This window comes from Herpailurus yagouaroundi, unplaced genomic scaffold (genome assembly GCF_014898765.1).
Source record: "Herpailurus yagouaroundi ecotype Mexico unplaced genomic scaffold, PumYag 199, whole genome shotgun sequence".
Taxonomy (NCBI): domain Eukaryota; kingdom Metazoa; phylum Chordata; class Mammalia; order Carnivora; family Felidae; genus Herpailurus; species Herpailurus yagouaroundi.
In genome coordinates, this window is record NW_024412430.1 from 10698883 (window position 1) to 10719028 (window position 20146).

The following is a 20146-nucleotide window of genomic DNA, read 5'->3' on the forward strand; positions in this document are numbered from 1 at the left end:
GCAAAAGGGGGAATTTATAATAATGATTTTGGGGTATCTCATGTAACAAAAGGCAGGTTGGATAACCAAATCAGAAACGGATAATGTGTGTTGCAGGGCCCTGTGGAGAGTGGGAACCTAAGTTCAGTCTTATTTAAACTCTGTCTCTATCTCTGCTTTGGTCTGTGTTGACTTCCTTCTCTCTGACTGCAAATGAGTATCCCTTCACAGAGGGAAACATAAACATTGAGAGCCCCTCTATTTCATGCTTCAGCTCTGACCAGAGAGTGTCTGTATCCATTCAGGTTCAGCTGCAGATGACAGAAACCCCTCTTGCAAATTTAAGCTGAAAACAGATAGGTACCCAGTGCACGTGCTTTACCAAGTGATCCTCACCTCCTCTATCACCTGTAGAGTTAGCTGCTTACCCAGTCCCTGGAAGAGCAGGTGTTGTAGGCATCAGGCTGAGCTTCCGGGAACAACTTCCAGAATAATACTGCAGAGCTTCCTGCCGCTATTAGAAGGCCATCCACTCCCTCCCTGCTTTCTGTTCAAGTGACACTGATGTCCCATGTTCTGCTTCTTGACACCACCCATGAAGCTAAGAACCAGCCACTGGGACCTCAGCTACAACTGTCACAAAAACCCAAACATCTGCATACCAAGCTTGCCCAGAGACAGCTTCACAATGTGAACTTCTACGTTCCACGTCTCCCAGGGGCATCTGCTTCGTGTCACTCAAAACCTGAAAAACCCAGCTAGTCTGGGTATGAACGTGGGGAAATCGGAACTCTCGTGTACTGTTGGTGAGAATGTAAAATGGTGCAGCCACCATGGAAAAACAACATGCAGGTTCCTCAAAAGGTTAAAAATAAAACTATCATGTAATCCAGCAATCCCACTTCTGGGTATATATCCAAAAAGAATTACAAACAGGCTCTCAAAGAGATACTTGCACACCCGTGTTCATTGCAGCATTATTCACAATAGCCAAAAGGTAGAAGCAACCTAAATGTCCACTGATGGATGAATGGATAATGGATTTAAAAAATGTGATATAGACATAGTAGAATATTAGTCAGCCTTTAAAAGAAGTAAATCCTGTCGTGTGCTATAACATGCATAAACCTTGAGAACATTATGCTAAGTGAAATAAACTAGTCACAAAAAAGACCAATAGGGCATGGTTCCACTTATTTTTTTTAAGAGAGAGAGAGCACACACTCACACATGCAGGGAAGGGAGAGAGAGGGAATCTTAACCAGGCTTCATGCTCAGCGCATAACCTGAGCCGGAATCAAGAGTGGGATGGTCAACTAACTGAGCCACCCAGGTGCCCTGTGATGCCACATGTATGAGGTGCTTAGAATCACCAAAATTGGAGAGACAGGAAGTAGCGTGGTGTTGGCTGGGACTGGGGAAAGGGGAACATGGGGACTTGTTTTTTTGATGAGGATAGAGCTTTAGCCTTGCAAGTTGAGACAGTGCCAGACCTGTCGCAGAACACTGTGCTTGCAGCTAACTCTAACGTACTATACACTTAAAAGTGGTTAAGAAGGCAAATTTTATGCTATGTGTTTTTTAACACACAAAAAAGGTCTGGATAATGTGGTCTTCAGCTTTCCTTCTAACATGAAGTCGTGCCACAAGGAGATTGGAATGGGGCGAGAGAGTCCATCTACAAAATCTGGACCAGATCCTGACTTTCCCCCAACCCCCTCTGTTTCAAGTTTACAATTCTATGAAGAACTCCACGTGAGCTAAATTTGGTCCTATTTCCACCCCTAATGAACCGTGGCTGGTGGCGAGCCACACAATTAGATAGGAGTGAGAAAAAACCACTTTAAAACTGAGAGACTCCTCTGAAACCATGTGACTGGAGAGGAGTTAGTGAAAGTCCTTATGATGGCCTTCGAAGCCCCGCCTGTTCTGGTCCCCTATTTACTCGTTGACCTCACCTCCCACTCCTCTCCCACTTGCTCCTCCGTAAATATGCCAAACCCACTCTAGCTCCAGCCTTTGTACAAGTTGTTCTCCCTGCCCAGAACAGCCTCCCCTGAGATATTCATAGAATTCACTTCTTTACCTCATTCGAGTCTTTGTTCAAACATCACTTTCACAGCGAGGCCTGCCCTGACCGCCTGTTTAAATTCACAACCTATTTCCTTCCCCTGACACTCACAGTCCTCTTTGTCCTGCTCTGTACTCTTCTTTCTTCAACGCATACATTACTTTCTAACATGCAACTTACTTATGTATGCTTATTGCCTTTCTCTCCTCTCCATGAGGGTGGAGAGTTTTTGCACGTTTTTTTTTTAATTTTTTTTTCAACGTTTTTATTCATTTATGGGACAGACAGAGACAGAGCATGAACGGGGGAGGGGCAGAGAGAGAGAGAGAGAGACACAGAATCGGAAACAGGCTCCAGGCTCCGAGCCATCAGCCCAGAGCCTGATGCGCGGCTCGAACTCACGGACCGCGAGATCGTGACCTGGCTGAAGTCGGACGCTTAACCGACTGCGCCACCCAGGCACCCCACATGTTTTGTTTTTTAAAGCATTCCAGGTACTTAGAGCTGTGCTTGGTTCGAGGCACCCCATAAACTGGATGGATGGATGGATGGATGGACGGATAGACAGATGGACTAGTTACCAAATGAAAGGGGAAGTAATATTGCTAGACAAGGGGAAAGATTCCGTAAGAAAAAAAAGTTGTCTACTACATCCAACATTTATTGAGTACCTATCACATACTACAAAAGGCAGCGTAAAAACTTAGAAGCGTAAGAAATGGCTCAGGAATTCAGAGATATTCTAAATATGTCTCATAGAAAGGAAGAGAGGGAGAAATCATGAAAATATTTAATGGCTAAATGAGAATTGGTATTTTTAAGAGGAATCATGGTTCAAATGAGGGAATGTTTCATTTGCTCTTGCGTAATCACAGAGGGCTGTATGGGGAAGAGCCCAGGCCTGGTTTGGGCCCTGAAAACATGAACGATTCAGGTAGATGGTAGGAAGAAAGGAGGATATTCCAGGCAGGGACAGCTGCATGAATAAAGACAGACAGCCCAGGCACAAGCAGAGAAAAATACTGCTCATTTTACAAGACCAAAAAAAAAAAAAAAAAGAAGAGTTACAAAGAAGTAGACAGTACACTGAACTCTTCCCCTTACTGGCACCCCCCACTATTATACGTGCTTGTGTTTGATGTTTCACCACACTGAGGCCTGCAAGGCCATGTGGGTAGGGGCCCCCAGCCCCTGGGACAAGAAATAAGGAGGAATCATTATACACTCCACCTGAGGCAGAGGAAGCTTTCCAGGCCCTCCTTGACATAGATTCTATGTGCAGCCTAACATGAGGTCAAAATCAATGTGTCCGTTTTTAAAAATCACCAAAAAAAGAGGAAACTGTGGAATTTCAGTCACATCATAGAGTCTAAATTCGAGGTTCATTAATTTGGGTGTGTAAACGGGTTGTAAGTGTCCATACTAATAATTAGATGTTTGTGCATATGTGCATTTTCCCAGACTCCCTATTACTTTATTATTTGGAGCACTTTTCTCCTTTATGTGAACCTTTCCCTTGCTACCCAAGCCTAGAAAGGCCTTGCATGGTATAGCCAAAAAGGCCTGTTAAGACCACCAGAGTGTTTTCTTCCTAAATGAAAAAAGAAAAAAGAAAAAAGTTATTTTTTAAGATCTGCTATGGAGAAGAATATCACCTTCCTGGAAGGCAGAAGAGGTTTCAGTCGTTTTAAGATAGAATTTTTTACTTCCCATCAAAAATAGCCTGCATGACCACTCCAAAGATGTCTATGTCCTAAGTCCTAGAACCAGGGAGTATGTTTTTTTACATGGCAAGAAGGATTTTGCAGATGGGATTCAAGGAAGGACCTTGAGATTAGGTATTCATTCTACATTATTGAGGCGAGCCCAATCACATGAGTTCTTGAAATCTGAGAATCTTTCCCAGCTGTGCTCAGAGGGAAACATGACCACAAAAGGGTCAGAAAAATATAGCCCATTGCTGGCTTTGAAGATGGGAAGAAGAGCCACAGGCCAAGTAGGTGAATTCTAGAAGGTAAAAAAGGCAAATAGTAAAACAAAACAACAGCAACAACGAAACACCTGTTTTCTCCTGGAGCCTCCAAAGAAGAACACAGCCCTATTAACACCTTGACTGTGGCCCAGTGAGACCTGTGTTGGACTTCTGATCTCTAGGACTGTGAGATAACAAAGTGGTGTTCTTTTAAGCCCCTAAGTTTGGTGACAATCTGTTACAGCAGCAATAGACAAAAGCGACACCAAAGTGAACTTTGCAGAGTCTTGCAGAGAAGATTTAAAAAAATACATGACGACAGAAACCACATGGGTGAGGCAGGGGTACTGTGTCTACCCTGCTGTTGTCTGTCATCTCTGGTGACAAGTTTTCTCTCCCACCACCTCAAAACACTTGTCTGTGTGGGGAACTCACAGTGCTTTTTTGCTTATGCTCGTCACCCTCCTCGGTACTGTGAAAAGCAAAGACAAATACAAAATAGAAATAAATGGAAAGCACATTCTTGCAAAAATGTTCATAAGGGGTGGCTGTATTCTGTAAGCTCCACTGTCTCATTTCTCTTGACGTTTGGTAGTGTGTTGCTTGACTATGCCAGCCTTGTCGCTACTGAGCTTTGGGGTGTCAGGGCAAGCCCATGCTGGCATTTGACAAGAAATACTAAAAATCAAGCAGGTCACATGCACCCCAAAGAGAATGATGGTAAGAGTGGAAAATGACAGGAGATTCTTAAAGGAAAGATGGTAATAGAAGACAAGAGTTAGGACCAGCCCAGCCCTTGGCCTTTGGAGGGCAATCACGGTCCTCCAAGTTGGCCGTGGAACACATCAGTGTCCTCCCTAATACTGGAGCGGTATTTGTACCTTAGCACTGAAGGTTTTGGGGGCTTCAAATTAGAGAAAGTACACATTCCTTTTCCCAGAACTGTTTGTCTTTCTTAAGTTCAGCACTGGAAGTGACTGCTGCTTCATTTGGCCTCCTTAAAGCTATGGTAAATGATTTTCTCATGACATGACATGGAAGGTTAGAGGAAGCAAACAGAATACATCACACTCGTGAGATGTGTGACCTCAGTTATAAGGGTCAGCCTGTCTGATCAGACCAACCACTGAATAGCCATCTGTTTCCATATTTCCTGGAAAATCCCAAGGAGTCGTTCACAGAGGAATATATCTTCCTGAGCCAACACATGTACAGTGGACACGCCCACTACATACACACACACACACACACACACACACACACACACACACACACACAGTCATGCCCATGGAGCCTTGCTGTGCAATATGGACTTTCCCTCTACAATGGCACCGTTTGGTGGGTCTGATAGTGGGCGATTCGCCCAGACTGGTAAGTCAATGTCTCTTCTCCAAGAATTTCAGAATTGGAGAGAGAAGAAAAGGGGGAGTGGGTAGCAGAGGACAACAGAGAGAGAGAAATGTTTCTGGAGAATCACAGTTGTAACATTTAAACTCAAAAGCTGTTGGAAAACTAACTTTTCCATCAAGTGAACCAAAAAAGCCGAGAAAGGTGGGCTTAGAAAGACAGGGAAGAATGAAGCAGGGAAGAGAGAGACACTCTTGACTGTTTCAGGCCCAGGCTCCCATCGGCTCCTGGCTCCGCTGCATCCCTGCCCGAGAGCACTCTGAACCACCTCTCTGCCCTTGTGAGAAATTCTCCTTTTGCTTACTCTGGTTTGAGTGGGATTCGTTCGCATACAGCCAGTGAATCATGATAAATGAAGACCCAGTGTTGCGGAGTGAGTTTGCCATGTGACATCGTGGCTTTTGAGGGAATACGGCCTTGGCAGCCCAATGTCTCAGCCACCGGATAGTGCCTCACTTCTGTCAGCAAATATGCAAGAACTCAGCAGGCAGGAAGGCTGCTTTTAAATGCGTCTTTTAAAATGTAAGGAAGAGGGTCAGAGATCCCCTTGCTAGTCTCAAAAATAGCTCTCTGTTTCACTCTGCTTTCTCCTACCTACATCTCAGGAGGAGAAATAAACCAGGGAGAGGATTGCTTAGTCGCTTACAAAAATGGCTACAATCAGAGTAGGTGAAAGCAGAAACTCTCACTTGTGGGCTGAATACCAGAACGAGCTGCCACAGACCAGAATCCATGCGACAAGGAAGTTGTGCCTTGTGCTTTGAAAATTAAAAGATGTATGTTCTCCCAGCCCCCCAAACATAGTCTCTCTCTCTCTCTCCCTCTCCTTCCTCCATCCATCTCTCTCTGTCTCTCTGTCTCTCTCTCACACACACACACCTCACTCTTAATGCCTCATGTCCCACTCTGTCAATTCAGGGGTGGGAAGACAGACTTTCCTGAGACCACAGAAATGGTCATGTGGCAGAGAAATGGCTGTCAGACCTGACCTAATACAAGCCATAAAGCCACAGTGTGCTCTAGTAACTGTTGGTTTCTGGCACCATCCCAGATAGAAAACTCCCCGGGCATCGTCTCTACTATCTAACCATATAACTTCGGCCAGCACCCTTCAGCAACAAAAATGAGCCCAAAGTATATTTATTTTAACCATCCTACCAATTCTCATGCACAATTTCAATAAGCTGCTGTATTTTCAATAAAAAGTTAAAGGAATCTAATTTTAGAAAAACATGTCAGGATCATTTATTCTCCAGAGAAACTGAAGACTATAGATCCCAGATCTAAAATTACATGTTCTTTACTGCACAAACAGGAAAACATTTATGAGCATAGGGAATATAATAGCAGAATCAACGTTTACGCGAAGATATTCAAAATGGAAATGGTATAGATCAAACCATATGAACATGCTGATACATACCTGTGATGAGGCTCGCAAACATGGGATTTGGTGTCACGTGGAACTCCTTTTGCATATAAGCTGCCCTACTTACCAGCTATGCACAATTTCCTAAGTTCTCTGGGTCCCAGTTCCTACATGTGTACAGTGGGGGAGGGAATATCAGCCTCACGGGGTCGCTTCACCACGTGTGCTACCAGGTCCTCTAGCAGGTGTAAGATACAAGTGCCAGCCCACCAGTATAGGGCAAGGAGAAGCTTCAGGCATTCTGGGCACTGAAGGGTCCTTCTTTTTTTTTTCTCTTCGTTAGAGGTTTCTCTAGTTTTTCTTTCCTATAATTAAGCCTAAAGAACTGCCCCAAGCCAAGAGGGATAGAAAATCATTACTCAGGGACCTTTAAAAGGGAAGATCAAGAAATCTATGCATGAGATAATTTCTTCACCCCAAACTTATCTGCAATGCAGAACTTTTCCTCTCTTTCTTTCTTTTTTCTGGCTTTCACAAGAATAACAATAAGGAATATTTCACATTTGCCTACCAAGACAAAATAAAACAAAAACCCTGTTCAGCTAGCTGTTCCTTATTCAATCTAGAGTTGCAGACTTGCCACAAGTCATAAAACATGTTTTTAAATTCTTATTCTCACCTCCACTTCTGTCTCTTACCTAGCCTAATTCTACTCCGTGACCACCCTCCCCTAAGAGATGATCATGCAGAACATGTCATGTGGAGGGGTGCCTGGGTGGCTCGTCAGTTAAGCATCCGACTTTGGCTCAGGTCATGATCTCACAGCTCGTGAGTTCAAGCCCCAGGCCAGGCTCTGGGCTGACAGCTCAGAGCCTGGAGCCCGCTTCGGATTCTGTGTCTCCCTCTTTCTCTGCCCCTCCCACACTCACCCTCTGTCTCTTAAAAATAAATAAAAATTTAAAAAAATAAACAAAAAAGAACATGTCATGTGGATGCTTCCATTGGCTAAGTCAGCCCCTCCTGACTTCATGTAGACACGCTCATCTAAATGAGCAACAATTTGGGGTGCCTGGGTGGCTCAGTCAGTTAAACGTCCGACTTCAGCTCAGGTCATGATCTCGCGGTCCATGAGTTCGAGCCTGGCGTCGGGCTCTGTGCTGACAGCTCAGAGCCTGGAGCCTGTTTCAGATTCTGTGTCTCCCTCTCTCTCTGACCCTCCCCCATTCATGCTCTGTCTCTCTCTGTCTCAAAAATAAACGTTAAAAAAATTATAAAAAAAAATGAGCAACAATTTATGTCAGGAGGGAGGAAGTAAGCATGTCTTCAACCTTATGTAATCTTCACAACAATCTTCCACAGCAGTTACCATTTTACTGACATTACAGATGAAGAATCTGTCACAAAGAGAGATGAAATAGCTCTCCCAAAGCCCGACATCTGACTTCAGAACACCCTGCAGCTTGAGCAGTCCTTATAGAGAATAATTCACATTATGTCATTCCTCTGCTTAAGACTTTCTAATGGTTTCATGTCGCACTTTCAGTAACGTCCAGACTCCTCCTCACAATCTGCAGGACCTACTGTGATCCAGCCCCTGATTTCTCCAAACCAGCATTACCAGGCATTGGCAATCAGGAATGCTGACATAAATTGGCTAATAGGAGCAAATCTGGTTAATATATCAAGTAATAACCTATAATGTTTGGGATGGACTTTTTCTGCAGGGCAGAAATGAGTTGTCTCTACTTTCTTGCTATGGGCCAGAATCATTTGCATTGTTATCAGTTTCCTACAACATAATTTCTATTCCTACAGAGTGGTACAATATCCATCAATTAAAAGACTACCAAATGTGTCAGTCTACATAATCAGCTAATCTGCAAAGTGTCCTCTAGACAGTGCCCAGCACTCCATCGAAAGGACTTCCAGTAATCTCTTTTGCATATGTCCGAGTCTTGGACAATGTTTCTGGACAATAACTTTGCTGCACGTTGGCTTTTCATGTAGTTGGGAGAAGACTAGTGTCAGGTCCTGCTTTCCTTGGAAGTGGTTCAGGCCAGGGAAGGAGATTGTAAGTTCTATAGATTTGGGCAGAGCTGAAAATTTCCAAGTTCATAGCTCTGAACAATGTGTGGTACGTGACAGGCATTCAGTAACCATTTGTGGAATATATGAATAAAGGGCAAAGAGTTAAGCTGGGTTTGAATCCCAGCTCTGTCATTTACTAACTGGGTGACCTTGGCCAACTTGATTATCAGAGTCTCAGTTTCCACACTTATGAGATGGAGATGACAACAACTACCTGGTAGGGTTTTTGTGAAGATTCAAAACAGTACTTATGAAGTATCACACATGGTGGCTAGATATGGTAGGCCTTCAGAATATACAGTTATTGTTTTAAATGTGGGTGATCACTTACTCTATCCATATAGAAGCCACATATTTCCTGCAAAAATCTGGTGGGCAAATTTTCAGCCATAAGTTCTTCTTTGTCCTTATCCTAATAATCAGAATCAAAATCAAAGATAGAAAACGAAATCAGCAATATTCTTACCATCAAAAGAATCAACTATTAAAAACACTTTTTCGCGGAGAATGTTAAAAATATACAAAAGTAGACATCATCAGCTCCAACAGCCATCAATCCATGATGCAATTCATTCCCATCCACTCTCCCCTTCCACATTACTTTGAAACAAATCCTAGGCTAAAATTAAAAGAGGAGAACAACTTTTCTTCTACCCTCTCAGTTATTTTTAGTGGCTAGGGGACTTATACATTAAGTTGGCAAAAGACAAATTAACAGGAAAAAAGGCATATAAATTCATTAATTTTTAATTTTATGTGCACAGAGACATCACAGAAGGAGGTGAATACCCAAAGAAGTTGGGAGATTCAGAGTGTATATACCATCTTAATAGGGGGGAAAGGGGAAGGGGGTCAGAGGGTCACTTCTGGGAGAACAAGTGACTTCTTAGAAGTTTTCAGGGGAGAGGGCATTTATGGAAACAGGATGAATCTTTGGAAAGATAAATGGGTCTTTGAGAGAATAGATGGGAGATAGTTTGTGACAATGTCTATCCAGGTGTGAAGTCAATTTCTCCTCTCCCAGAAGAGAAGGTTAGAGTTGCTCCCAGGGAGGGGATCTATGACAAATGAGTTCTTTTGAAAGCCACTTGCTTTTAGGCAAGTAAGGTCTTTCAGGAACTCAGATGCCTTAAGCTGAAAATAATTCTTATGCCAAAGTGGCATATTTTGAGGTAGCATTTCCTGATCCCCATCATACCATCCATCCACAGATGAAATCAGCTATTTTTATTTATTTATTTTTTTAAGTTTATTTAAGAGAGACAGAGATAGCACAGGTCAGGGAGGGACAGAGAGAGAGGGAGAGAGAATCCCAACAGGGTCCATGCTGCCAATGCAGATTCATGCTACCCAGTGCAGAGTCGGATGTAGGGTTCAAACTCACCAAGCCATGAGACCATGACCAGAGCCAAAACCAAGAGTCAGACACTTAACAGACTGAGCCACCCAGGTGCCTCCAAATCAGCTATTTTTAAATTATTTATTTTATTTATTTATTTTTTTTATTTTTGAGACAGAGAGAGACAGAGCATGAGCAGGGGAGGGGCAGAGTGAGAGGGAGACACAGAATCTGAAGCAGGCTCCAGGCTCTGAGCTGTCAGCACATAGCCTTACGTGGGGCTCAAACTCACGGATTGTGAGATCATGACCTGAGCTGCAGTCGGATGCTTAACCGACTGAGCCACCCAGGCCCCCCTAAATCAGCTATTTTTAAAATCAGCTGTATGTAAAAGAAATGCTAGGAGGGCAAGAATTGTCTGAAGGAGAACTGGAGGGGAGGCACCTTCAGGAGATGCAGTCCAATGTCAGAAAATGAAATTCCTGGTGAAGTGATGGGGTTCAGTATGAGCTACCTGAAAATATGGCACCTTGGCATCTTGAATATAGAAGCTGAACAAGGCTGAGAAAACAGCAGTAATGGGAAGGCCTCTCTGACCTTTCCCTCCATTTTCCCCTGAAGCAGGTCATAAGACCCTGTTTGAGAGGTGCCCTCGCCACACCCAGAAGAAAGGAGCACCCTTATCTCCGAGACCAAGGGGCACAGAGAGGAATCTGAATGAAAGGGTCTAGCTAAATTTGCCCTAGTTTACCACTGTTACCTCACACTCCTTAACCTATCACATTCCTCCATCAAACCTAGCATAGAAATACTCGGGTTAAATAGCTTCTTCCAGTCTTCCTTTCATTATGAAGCCTCCTTTGTCTTGTAAAATTTATATTAAATACATCTGTATGCTTTTCTTCTGTTAATTTGTCTTTGCCAGTTAAATTTTCAAACCCAACCAGGGACTGGAAAACTTTTTCCTCCCCCATATAAGCCTAGAAGTCCAGTGAGACATGATTTACATCAAGCTCAGGCAATCAATTAAGTGGTTTTTCTGGTCATTTAACTGGAAGATAGATCTAAGTCTGACAGGCCACTTTTATCTTTCTCCTAAGTCTTCCTGGAGCCTGACCTCTTCCAGAAAGTATAATCTGAGTCAGTAAATGCTGGGGGCAGGGTCCTCCAGCATTTGGGAGGTATCCCAGTCTAGCTTCCAGAGTAAATGAAATGTAAATCCAGTTGAAGAGAAGCGAACGATTTCTCTAGTGTTGTTCCTAAGGAAAGGAAGTAGAGCCAGAGACTGGTGTCTCTGAGCAGAAGCCTCTTTGGGGAGAGCTGAGAGACAGAAGTGTGAAATCCTAGGCAGAGTGATGTAGCAATTACTGTTTAAGAAATTGGTGGAGACAGGACAGTGAGGAGGTGCTGAGCCCAAAAACTGGGTGTATAGAGAAGGGTGGGACAAGCTCAATGTAATCCTGAAAGTTTAGGACTTAGTGTAAGAGGCAAATACAAATTAAAAATAAGAGGCTTAATTCTTCCTGCTAAAAATCAGGGAAGATACTTTCCCCTCCTCCCCTCTGTTTTATTTCAGAATTTCTTTCTCTATCCTTTCAAATGAATATAAATATTTTTAACAGTTAAACAAGCCTCTTGCCAGTTACACAAATCAAGAAAATTTCCTCAGGGACTGGGCAGTCATCTCTCCGGAATGTAATCATTAAGAAAAATAAGGCCCATCCCCCAGTGTCCAAGCAGATGGATCTAACTTGTCGCCTAACTGCAAATTGCAAAACCTATCTAATGTATTCACTCCCCAGCTATATAAAAGAATGAGATTTCCCTCTGTTTTTGCAATCCCTTCAGTGGGTCGCTAGTAACACATCACATTCTGGCTTAATGCTTGCTCAATATAAATATTGGTGTCTTTCCCTTCCACCTTTGTGTAGAGGTTTTCTCTTTGTCTCTAATTGTATTTTCCCAACATTTGCTTGAAATCCAGAGAACAAGATGAACTTGGGGTTCAGGTGCCTTCCCAAAGGCCAGGGAAATGGGAAAAATTAGCTCAGGCTTTGAGTGAAAGGTAAAAGCAAACCAGATAATAGCAGCAAGGGAAAAAGAAACAGCATGGTAGTTAAATTTACATATTTTGGTCTTCAATACCCTTAGGTTCAGGATCTAGTTTCATCACTTACTACCTAGGCAAGTTATATTCTTTGAATCTCTGCTTTCATCTGTAAAACCAGCATTAAATAGCACCTACCATACAGAGATCTCACGAGGGTAAGATAATGCAATCAGATTACTTAGTCCATGCCTTCCTTATGGGTGACCTCACTCATTCTTAACTATTCCTGACGTATAATCTTAGCTATTTGTCATAACTTCTAAATGTTATTACAAAAATCCAAATTACATATAAATGAGCGCTGAACTATCATTAGAAAACAATAGCCATTGAACTGTAATCCAGTGATTTATAAATGGTTCCAGGATTCACACTGTCTCTGCAATAAATCACACAGGGCTGTGGTGGACATGGTAGGAGAGGATTAGGTGAGATGCAGAGGATTATGGACTGGGATTTTGACAGAATCTCTTTTGGACATTTTTTTTTAACCTTATTGATTCCCCAGATTGGAGCAGTAGAAAAATATCCATTGTTGTGATATCTACACACACACACACACACACACACACACAAAGGGCCAGTGTGCAGGTGACAATGGGCTCAGGTTTGTTACACTCCTATGTTGGGAGGAGAAAAGTCTCTTCCTTCTACAGTTCCAGTTTCTGGCTGGGCCTCCTATTATGAAAGACAGATTAGCAAAAAAAAAAAGTTTATTAATATGTTTATCTCTCATACACATGGGAGAAACTCAGGGATGAGTAAACTCAAAAAGATGGCTAAAACTTGAGCTTAAATACCATCTTCATTGAAAATGAAGGAAAAAGGACATAGGGGAGGCTAGTTATGGGGAAATGACCAGGAAAAGTAAAATAAGGATTAGGTTTTTATGCAGATTTAAGATTTGTTATACAGATCTAAGTCTCAGGATTTACCGACATCTTTCTCTTCTTGGTACAGAGAAGGAGACAAGCTTACAAACAGTAATTTCCTTTATAAATGTAAATATCCCTTACAAAAGGCTAATTACTTTGTTTTCATAGCTTCTCCTGTGTCTGTAATCCTTATGCCAAAGAGGTATATTTAAGGTGGCATATTCTGGTCTTCTAAACCCACCTTTCCATGATCATCTGACAGATGGCAGGATCTCTTTGACTGCGGACTCTGGTGTGGTATCACCTACCCCCAGACCATCTGCATCAGTAAGTATGAACCATCAACTCTAGGGGGCTTTCACTCTAGAAGTTGCCCATGGCAGGAGACATTTCAGTGCCATTCGTAAATATAACTGACATTCCTAATCATTTCTGAAATAGTAAGTTTTTTTTGTTTATTTGGTTTTTTTTTTTCCATGAAAAGCTGACATTATTTCTCAGAGCTCTCTCTTAAGTGCTCCAAAGTCAGTATTGGAAAATGTTGACTATGGAGCCATAGAAACGTCACTGGGAAGTCAGAACACCTAGGTGAAAATGCTCAGCACACTTGTCAGAGCTCCCTGGAGTTGAAGAAAGAGACTTCATGCTCTGGTGGGTTTCTTCATAGTCAAGGAACCCCCTTACAAAGCTGTCTTTGTAAGGAGGCCATAGTTCTGGGACTGAGCCTGTCAGGCCGACTTCCAGGCTCAAAAGGAAGTGAGTCCCAAGCCTGACCCCAGCTGGAAAAGTAGAATGTGCTAGAGGAAAAATCTGGGAGGAAGAAAAAGGCAACTCATTAAATTGCCTGCCACATAAAACAGATAGTTTTAGAGATAAGGAGGAAGTGTAGTTTCTCAGATCCAGAAATAGTGTTTTCAAGTATGTTCATCATAAGGAGTCTGTTCCAAAGTTGGAGGGCTGATCCTACACTCCCAAGAATTCTGCAGGGAACATATGTGCACAGATGCCACACACATCTGTTCTGAACTAAATTAACATGTTCAGCAGGGGAATGCAATTTTAAGGCTCAAAAATAGCACCGGTGGATAAGAGAGCTATTCAAAGGGGAGTTTTTAAACGCCTGGGGTTGGAATTCTACACTGCAGGCTAAAAGAGGATCCAGTGCTTACTACATGTCTGTGTCTGTGGTGAGCTACGAATCTTAATGGAATTCAATCTGATGATCAGTAGCTACAATTTATTCTGTGTCACTTTAGCCACACTCAAAAATAATCATTATTTTAATCACATATGAGGCAATTGATAAAAAATACTTCATTTAAAGAGACATTTGTAGGGGCATATGGGTGGCTCAGCTGGTTAAGCGTCTGACTCTGGATTTTGACTCAGATCATGATCTCATGGTTCATAAAGATCAAGCCCCGTGTTGGGCTCTATGCTGACAGAGAGGACCCTGACTGTGATTCTCTCCCTCTCCCTCTCTCTCTGTCCCTTCCCCACTTGCACATGGGCACGTGTGCTCTGTCTCAAAATAAATTACAAAAAATAAAGACGCATTTGTAATGCCTAGTGTTAAAAAATAACTAAAGGAGACAATTTACGTGATACAAACTCCATTTAACATTTCATGAAGTGGACAGTCCTTTCAGAGAATTGCAAAATGGGCCAGAAGGCAACAAGCTTCCATTGGATAAAGAATAAAGAACAAGGAAGAGAGAAATAGAAAATATCTGATTTTTCTATTTGGCTGCGGCCACATTGTCAACCTCATTTGGGGTGAGAAGGCTCAAAATTGGTTTGGTGTTTGAGGATTGGTTGACTGAATATGCCATGTTTCTAGTCAAGCAGAGCATTTACAGGGACATGAAAATTACCTAAGTTTCTGTTTGTTGGCATGGCACCCTCTGAAGAAGAGGCTCCATATTGGGTCTGGTAGTTTATTTCAACACTATGTAAGTGCCCTCCATCACACTGGATTGAAGATATTTTATAATTGATGGCAAAATTTACTAAGGACAACCTAGAGTTATTATACTTGTGACATGTTTTTTTTCCCCCCCAACACGATACAAATATGGAAATTCTGATGAGCACAAGCTGACTTTTTCTATTTCCAGGTAAGTGCCCAGCCACCATGTCCACTACAAAATGTCCAAGTGCTAATTCTTCATGCTCGTTAGCAGGTGTTTTTTCTGGTGGATATCATGACATGAACCCATAGAGCACAAATCTCTGTTAAAGGTGCCAGGGCTTTGCAAACTTTTTCAAAAGACAACACAGGGCCTCTCACTGCAGGAGGAGTACTAACAAACCAACAATAGTGAGAATGTTGGTGCTGGCATTTAAGTTGCTCTTCAAGGGTATTATTATTATTGTTATTATTATTGTTATTATTATTATCCTTTTCTCACCCTGCTTTCCTTTAATCATATTGATGCCCTTTCTTTTACTTGACAAAATGAGGTTTCCACTGGATTTTTCCATAGCTTAAACCTAGGTTTTTAACCTTTCAAAAAAATTTTTTTTAGCATTTAAGTGGTGAGCTTTTGTTCTCATGGCTTCTCAGTAAAAATTAATGGAACTTCAAAGATGTGTTCTAGTCTATTCATTTGGAGCCACATGACCCTTTCATTTATAAGTATTTTGGCCTTTACTATTTTGCTCAGAGTACAAGGCACAACTGTTTGATAAGCATTTGAAACTATTACTTTATATGATTTCATTTTAAATGCCACAAAAATGATAGACACGCTTAAAAGGAATTACTAAAGCAATAACTCAGTGTCAGTTTATACCAATATCCATAAATGTCTAGAGTCATGTTCTTGCAATTTATAATTCATTTGAGTCCTAATGGATTATGACTGTTGGGTTTGAGGAAATTCCAGGCAGAGGGGAAAATATAAGCAAGGATTTGGAAGCAAGAATGTGCAAGGTACATTTGAGGAATAGAAAGTGGTCCAGTTTGGCTAGAGAATACAGGAGATAGAGGGCAGTTACAACAAGAGATAAGGCTGGAAGGAGATGCCCAGAGAATAATTCAAGAGTTGAAACCAGACTGAGATCTCTATATCTGATTTTGAGGGCAATAAGGGCACACTGAATATTTTAAAGCAAAGACTTTGCATGATTCTAGCCAGGCTTCAGAAAGATGAATAGAGCAGTGGCTATAGAAGAGAAAGGAATTAGAGGAGGGGAGGGAATTGGAGCCGGGACTGGATTCAGGGGGCCTTGCTAAAGCCATTACAACATTTCTACTTGGATGGCCTCAACCCTCTTAAACCTAAGATCACCAAGACTGAGCTCTTCAGTTTTCCCCACCCAATACACTGCCCCCTTTATCCTCTCCATCTCAATAAATGGTACCACCAGTTTCCTCCAATCAGAAACTGGAAGCCACATTTGACTTCTCCCCTTTTCCTACCCCCACATGTGGCCCATCAGGAAGTCTCGACAGCACTACCCTCAAAGGACATCTCTTATCCAACCACTTCTCTTCATTTTCCCTCCCAAAACCTGAGTCTGGGGCACCATAAACCTTCACCGGGGCAACTGCAACAACATCATGAATGGTGTCCCTCTGTTCACATTCTGCAAATGGTGCCCAGAGAGATCTGCTCCAAGCGTAAATCATATCGTATCACTCTGCTGGTTACAATCCTCCAATAGTCATCTATGCATCAGAATAAAATCCAAACTTTGTATCTTAGCCTAAAATGTCCTATCTTTTCTACCCTCTGCTTAACCCTTAGATTTAACCTCTCTCTTTCCCTTACTCATGACTTGTTAGTCTTCCTTGTTGCCTGCACATACAAGGCTCCTTCCCACCTCAGGTTCTTTATTGTTTTTAAGTTTGTTTTTTTTTTAAGTTTATTCATTCATTTTGAGACAGATCGAGACAGCATGAGCAGGGAAGTGACAGAGAGAGAGGGAGAGAAGGAATCCCAAGCAGGCTCTGTGCTGGCATACGTGAGGCTGGAACTCACCAAACTGTGAGATCATGACCTGAGCTGAAACCAAGTCAGTCGCTCAGTTGACTGAGCCACCTGCCCCCCCCACCCCCCCAGCTCAGGTTCTGTTTAATTTCTCAGTACCAGTAGTATAATTCCAAAGACAAAAGCCAGTGGAGTCTACAATAAAAAGGATCATCTTGTGGAGAGCCCCCAAACAGAAGAGCCTCCTGGCTCATTTCTTCCTCTTTGTCTCTCTGGGGTGACATTTGGTGGACACAAACCAGAATACTGAAGGTGGTGGTGGGAAGGGAAGGGGAGGTGAGGATTCTGCTGGAGGGTTTGCCCTGAGGCTGCATGGACTCCTCCAATCTCCAACTTCAAAGCTGCTCCCTTAGCCAAATCAGTTTCTCTAAAGAGCCCTTGGTTCATTCCAATGTGCAAAGCTTCTATTACTTTATATTATTGGAAAAGAATATATGCCCTTGAGCATGTAAACATCTCCCTTCCAAATCACCAACTAAACCCTCCTTAAGATTTTTGAATATTTACATTTAAAACATCTCCCGTGCATATAGGCATCAGTTAGTAATAAAAATTATACTAAAGCTCAGGGATTCTATGGGCTAGGACTCTGAAGTCCTGGAGTATAATGAGGATGACTTGGCCAGCTTCACAACACTTTGGGCTCAGCTGGACAGTTAGGACGACTCTCCCACTAGGGGCACCCGGGTGGCACAGTCAGTGAATCGTCTGACTCTTAGCTTCGGCTCAGCTCATGATCTCACGGTTCCTGAGTTTGAGCCCCACGTCAGGCTCTGCGCTGACAATATGGAGCCTGCTTGGGATTCTCTCTCCCTCTCTCTATGCCCCTCCCCCATTCTCTCTCTCTCTCTCTCTCTCTCTCTCTCTTAAAAAAAAAATATATATATATATATATATATATTTTTTTAAAGGAAGACTCTCTGAATTGATGCTGAGACTAAAACCGTCTGAAAGTTCATCCACTCACACTTGGGAGCCTGAGATGTCTTGAAAATTAGAGCTGCTGACTGGACTATTCCATCTGCTGAAAAAACCCAGGTTAAGATGATAGGAAGAGAGGTGGCCATATCCTAGGCAGAAGGAAATGCATCTGCACACCAAGGTCCCCTGGTTGGAGGGAGGACAGTGCATTAGAGGTAAGGAGAGAAAGCCAGTAAGGCTAGAGACACACCACACACACACACACACACACACACACACAGGAGTCTCAGACAAGAGGTCAAATATCACATGCCCTTCCAGCCCAGCTTCAGCTTCAAATGTGTGTCATACCTTAAGAGCAATGAGGAGTCTGTTAAAGTCATAACCATGAGGTTAAGGCACTGAGGGTTAGAACTCCAATATATCTTTCTTTGTGAGGGAGGCACAATTCAACCCATCACAGATGCTAACAGCATTCCATTGTTGCTAGTCCTCTACTGCTCCACCACCTACTGTAGGTTATCTTGAGCTCTCTCACGCCTATATAAATGGTCCCTTCGTGAAAGTCTCTTAGGTTAAACCCTTCAACTGTGCCAGGGTTGTTCTGGGAAGGACCCTGACTCTTACATCCATTTTGAGAGCTATTCGATAAGTAAACTATATAGGCTCTGGTGATGGGCTGCATGGGAAGGAGTGGAAATCAGGGAAAAGGTTCCATATAATCCCCAAGTTTCTGTCTGGTGTAATTGATGGGTGTGGTGCCTTTCACTGAGATCAGGCAGACATAAAAGACCCATTGCAAAGGATATAATGATATGTCTTGAGACATACGAAGAATGTAGAAGCCACACACACACACACACACACACACACACACACACACACACCCTAAATGTCTATGCGTTATAGAGTTTATATGACACACAAAGTCAGCATAGATTCAAATCCTAGCTCTGCCACTTACTAGCTGAGCCACCTAGGACAAAAGACTTCATCACAATACCTGCCTTGCTATCTTGCTGTGAGGACTGACGAGATGAGCCATACAAGGCACTTAGCAAAGGGTTTGTTAAGGGAGCAATTAATGCCAGTATTATTTTTACATACTCACCTTCCATCTGGAGAAAGTATCAACAATAAAGGTCTTGAAATGATCCACCTGAATGTGGTCTAATCCTTATTTTCCACTGCAAATTCAAAACTATTTTAAATGCAGTGCAGGATGGAAATAAAGTTGCTAGCAGGCTTGAACTTCTAAAGCTTTCTCTTTTCTATTTGGTTTTGAACACAGTAAGCCCATTTAAAACAGTTTCTAACCTTGGTCCTGGATATCAATTGGAGATGTGGATACATTTCAAAGCAATGTAGATATTTTAGGATGTAAAGAGGGCTTTGGGAAATTATGTAGTCTGACCTCTAATTTTTGCATGAGGAAATGAAGACCTGAGAGGGTAAATGACTCATCTGAGGCCACACAACTACAAGCAGAATTGGGGCTAAAATCCAGTCCTCATGATTCATTTGCTGGCCTTTTCATCTCCAACATGGCAGCCTCCAGCAAAAACAGTCAGGAAAACATGTTTATTGCATGGAGTTTTAAATTTATATAATGAACACAATCTCCCTCTAAAAGAAAATGCAAGTTAAAATGAGGAATGAGGGACCAAAGTGGGAGTTCAAACCACCACTGTTTTTGTTATAAATTCACCGAAATAATTCCTTCTAAAAAACAGATGAATAATTTAACTGGTGTTTTAAACTTTCATAAATGTATGCTATTAGCAAGGTGTCTGACTACTTTTACACATGGGAATAGATTTTTCTCAGACTCATGAACGACAAGTTGCCACTTTTCAAGTTAATTTTGAAGACTTAGTGATTTTTTTCCCTCTGTGACCATCAGTTAACTTACTGTGTTCAAAGTTATACATCCTAGAGAGATTTTATTTTAAAGAATCCTGGCTCAATGAAACAATGGAATTTTGAGGAGATGGTTATATACCTTTTTATAATTAACCTG

The 20146-nt window shown here is 42.2% G+C and overlaps 1 protein-coding gene across 5 annotated transcripts in view; it reads right to left on the bottom strand.

The window, feature by feature from the left end:
- The window catches only part of MAMDC2 (MAM domain containing 2), a 398140-nt gene that overhangs the window by 225681 nt on the left and 152313 nt on the right, over positions 1–20146 (bottom strand). The window lies entirely within an intron of this gene.